Here is a 5,000-nt window from a genome sequence, read left to right as displayed (position 1 = left end):
GCATGTGGATGCTAATGACCTGAGATGCACTTTCTTGGATTATATGAGGAAGAGACATTGTTGATCTCTCTGAAAGTGTCTCAGGCAGGTAAGTGCCTTGCATTGAGCAGCATTCTGCCTTCACTAAGGATGATGCCATAATACAAGCAAAAGATGACTGACTTCAATAATTGGTTTAATTTCTGATGTCTTTCCAGGGAGATTCAATATTTATCAGCATAGGAGGACATAGTTAGCAAACCAAGCTGTTTTTCAAAGAATGCTCTGCACCTGTCTCACCTAAGCTTCTGAATATTGGAAAAAACTTTATCCACTCCCTTAGATCCTTTTTTAGACAATGTCATATTGGCAAACCTACCTGCATAGCAGATAAAACACAAAGAAATCTAAAGGTGTTATTGCTCAGTGTGAAGAGCCTAAACAAGAAACTCTACACTCTACAAGCTGTCCTCACTCTAGAGACTATAGATATCTGTGCCATTACTGAGAAGTGGTTTAAATCCACAGAAAGTACTCGGGCAGTGCAAGTCTTTAATGCCTTCCACACATTTAGGCCATCAGCTGCACACATAGGGATAAAAAGTGGAGGAGTCTCAATCTGAATTAGCAACAAGCATAGCTCTACATTGGTTCAACAGGACAATGCCCTAGAATTTATCCACTTGCAAATTACCATAGACAAAGCTCTATATCATATTTTAGCAAGCTGTAGGTCACCCTGTATGTCCTTAGCATTCTATAGCTCATACCTAGACCTCCTGGAGACACTCACCATTAAACCAAGTACCCTGTTCATGGGAGACTTTAACTACTCCTCTATAGACTGGGAAACATACATCACTTCATACTCATAGGCACAATGATTCTTGGATTTTATTACCAGAAACACACTTGACCAGATAGTGTGCACACCCACCAGAGGTTCAAACATACTGGACCTGGTACTCACTAATATGGGAGAGCGCTGCACCATTCCAGTGTCACGTCCTGACTGGTGAGGTCAGATCACAAAGCTGTCTCCTTTGAAATAAAAATCAGCTTGGTGAAACCAGCAAACCATGTAACAGAAACTATTCCAAAGCAAATAACATCCTATTAAGTGATAGTTTGCCAAAATTCAGTGCCCCTCCCAACCACGAGTTCACAGCAGCATATGTGGAATAGTTCACAGAGACCCTGTACAACCATGTAAATGACTGTATAGAGGCTGCTGTACCTACTGGAAGTAAGCTCAAAACAAACTCTAAAAGTAAACCACAATGGTGGAATCCCAACCTTAATAGGATATATAACAAAAGGAAAAAAATCATGGCTAAAATCAGAAACACCAACTCTCATGATGATAAGAGCTTTCTAATTAAACTTAACAGAAAACTAAGAGGACTAATTAAGTCCAGCAAGGCCAATTATAAGGTTAAGATAGCCTTACAGGCTAAAAAACAACCACAAGCACTTCTACAGCTATGTCCAAAACTTCAAAGGGAGCACACAGCAGTGTGTTGAACTGGTGGTCAGTGGTGCCACACCACCTTCACCGAGCACAGCCACTTAGCAAATTTGCTGGCTGACAAATTCAGCTCAAACTTCACCTCCAATCCCCCCCCCCCCCCCATGAAATACCTAGTAGCATAACACTCTCAGCTATTAACAGGGAGCAGATCTAAGCAGTGTTCACTAAAGTCAAAAACAAAGCCTCAGTGAGTGCTGACAATATCTTAGTATGTCTTCTGAATAGCTTGAAACATGACATATCATGACCACTTGAGTCGCTGTTCAACCATAGCCTCAAAACAGGCTTTGTGCCATGGGAATGGAGTTATCCCACTTCACAAGGGTGGATCATCAACTGACCCCAGAAACTATAGACCTAGTAGTCTGACTAGTCTAATATGCAAAGCTATGGAACAAATCATCATGGCAATGATTAAGAAAGGCATTGGCAAACTTTGGACCCAACCCAGTTTGGCTTTGTCAAGGGAAGGTTATGCTTACTAAACCTTGCGGATTTCTTTGAGAAGGTCACCAAGACAATGGATGAGGGCATAATGGTGCATACCACCTACCTGGATCTAGCTAAGGCATTCAATACAACATCCCACTCTGATATAGGTGATAAAGTAACTGAACTGGGCATAAATCCCTACATAACTCACTGGATTTCCAGTTGGCTCATAGACAGGGCACAGGAAGTCAGAATTGGTGATACCACCTCCACTAAGAGATTGGTCACCAGTGGAGTACCTCAGGGCTCTGTGCTGGGACCCCTCCTATTTGGCACCTACTTCTCAGAAGTAAAGGCTGATGTTAAGGGCCTCTGGCTGACCACAAATGCATAGATTCCCACCATGATGCACATCTTACAAGATGATTTAACACAGACAAATACCTGGTGCCAAAGTCACAGACTAAAACTCAATGGCAAGAATTGTATTACATTACCTTTTTGGAAAACTGCCACCCAATCTAATTATTCCATCCATAAGACAATTCTAAGAGTTGACCTAGTAGTCAGGGATGTAGGAAGATACATAGACAGTAATCTGGACTTTAACCAACATATGGTTAAGGATGTAAGAAAATTGTTCTATGTCACCCAACTTATAAGTAAGGGCATGGCATCCAGGTCCAAGGAAGTCATAGTGCCACTTTATTTGGTCCTTAACAGACCCATCATTGAGTATAATGTCTCCTTCATCATGTACTTGACTAGACACATGCAACAGTTGGACTGCCCCCAAAGGTTCCTTGCCAGGAGAATCCAGGGCATAAACACATTATTCTATATGGATGACTATAGTCTCCTACAGGTTACTGGGAGCCAATCTATGCCTGGCATAAAAGGCATCCTTGGATCCAGATCTGATGGACCTTGTACACGTCAGCAAAATGAACAGCATCAGAACCACTAGATCCAAGGCCTGTCACATCAATAACACATGTTGGTGAGAAAGATATGTGTCTCAGGGGATCACCATATTCTGGAATAGGATCCCCATTCATGTGAAGCACACTTTCATTCCTATTTCTGTTTAAGAGTAATCTTGATCAATAGATAGGCATCATAAATTCAGCCTGGGTCTGGCCCCCATGTCTCTGACAGACAGAGGCAGACAATGATGCCAAATTAACATACCCTCACATTCATACGTTACCTCTAGAAATTTCCTAACTAACGTACCATCTCGTAATAAATGCCCATGATGCACAGATACACAAAAGGCTTAGATTGCATGGCTAGGCTTATAAAAGTCCTGATAGTTGTTAGCCTAATGTATATACCTACGAACCTATAACATCGCTCAAGGTTACGCAATTTAGAATGTATATACCTACTAACCTATAACATCGCTCAAGGTAACGCAATTTAGATCAATACTATTTTTAACTCTAAAATCAGTTCCAGTTTCTTTAACTTTTTGAAAAGTATATTCCGTGATTTTATCTTGTAAGGGTACACTATATAAAGGGAAAGCCATAAAGAAAACAATATGAATTTGTGTAGAAGTGGTATCCAAGTCAGTAAGTAGAAACTGAATACTCGTTTTGTTGTCTTTAATCATAAAAGTCACTTTAACTCTGAGTTTAATACGATACCACTACTAATACCTAGAAAACATGGTTTGTCATTTGGTTAATATCTTTTTATTAGGTTTGATTAGAGATACAGTTACATGACAAATAAGTTGGGGAATTATTCTCATTTTAGCAATGATTACCTGTGATCCAAAAGTTGTCATATATATTACTCCAAGACTGAATTTTAGCCATTACATCTTCAATTACATTTGTGCAGAAATGTTACTACAAGAGCCAAGATCAGTCCATAACTAATACATTTGATCAGAAAATATTTTTATAAGAAAATAATCCTTTTTACTCAGGTAAAGAAGAATGTTTATAAAAAAATAGTATTTGATTACATTAATCTTGAAGCCAGACAATGATCCAATCTCTTAAAGTAATTAAACTACTTTATTAAATATAAAAATAGAAGATTTAGGAATCATTACCATAATATCATCTGCAAACAAAGAAACAGAAGCCAAAGAATTTAAGGTTGGTAAAAAAAACCATTATTGCAATAAAATATTTGCTACGTGCATGCAAATTCCACAGCTAAGCCAAACATCAAAAGGTATAAACAACATCCTTGATTACTGCCTGAAGTAATAAAACATTTTTGAGATCCATCGCCAGAAATGAATAACTGCATATAAACCATTATTAAACAGTTTTATGGCACGAATCATAGGTTGGTGGAATCCCATAATGTTAATTACCTGAAATAAAAAGGGCCAAGTAAGCCTAACAAATGATTTTGCATCTTCTAAACTTGTAAAAGTTAAAAGGAAGTGGTTCTTGGTTAGCTCAGTCCATAATACATAAGGCTATTCTTACCTAATCTCTTGGTTGCCAGGAAGACATAAACTGAGTTTGGGCAGGATCAGGGTGTACAGATAATTCCAACATACCTATTATTATGGAAAGAGCACTTGGTGTTAGTACAACTAGAACCAATGTTAAAAAAAGAGACAGATGAAGAACCAGCATGGACAATTAAATAAAAATTGTTCAACACTTTCTTTTAACAACTGATGTGAACTTCATCACAGCAAATTGAATTACTTTTTGCTCCCAGTTTAAATACCAGAGTGTATGACACAAACTCATTGCAATCAACCATCCAAGAATCAATAGCTATTTTAAATATTTTAAAGTAAAATCGTAAATAATAATCAATATAGAATAAAATAAAAATAATTAACTAAATAAATTTTGAGATTGTAACACACAGTTAATATCAATATGCTCATTTAATCCAAGTGGACTATATACATTCAATACAAACTGTCTGTTTAATTCCTTGTCTTCTAACTTGCTGTAATTACCACCCCCTAATATCCAGGTTAGCATGGTCAACAACAAATAATTTTTTAAACATTTTATAAGGCTTGGGATGTCTAAATAAACCACTTATCTCATGCTTACTTTTGATAGAT

At 37.7% G+C, this 5,000-nt stretch overlaps 1 protein-coding gene across 4 annotated transcripts in view; it reads right to left on the bottom strand.

Annotated features, from left to right (window-relative positions):
- LOC122813837 (perforin-1-like) overlaps positions 1 to 5,000 on the bottom strand; it is a 99,489-nt gene that overhangs the window by 78,247 nt on the left and 16,242 nt on the right. For 2 of the 4 annotated variants that reach the window (XM_044086370.1, XM_044086369.1), the window contains exon 2: positions 4,399 to 4,472. The exons of the other annotated variants lie outside the window; for them this stretch is intronic. The gene's annotated coding sequence lies outside the window, so the exon portion shown is untranslated. The remainder of the gene's footprint in view (positions 1 to 4,398; positions 4,473 to 5,000) is intronic. 4 annotated transcript variants of the gene reach the window in all.

Source organism: Protopterus annectens, chromosome 10.part0, assembly GCF_019279795.1.
Source record: "Protopterus annectens isolate FY-2018-M chromosome 10.part0, PAN1.0, whole genome shotgun sequence".
NCBI classification, from domain to species: domain Eukaryota; kingdom Metazoa; phylum Chordata; order Ceratodontiformes; family Protopteridae; genus Protopterus; species Protopterus annectens.
This window is presented reverse-complemented; position numbering and strand designations above follow the sequence as displayed.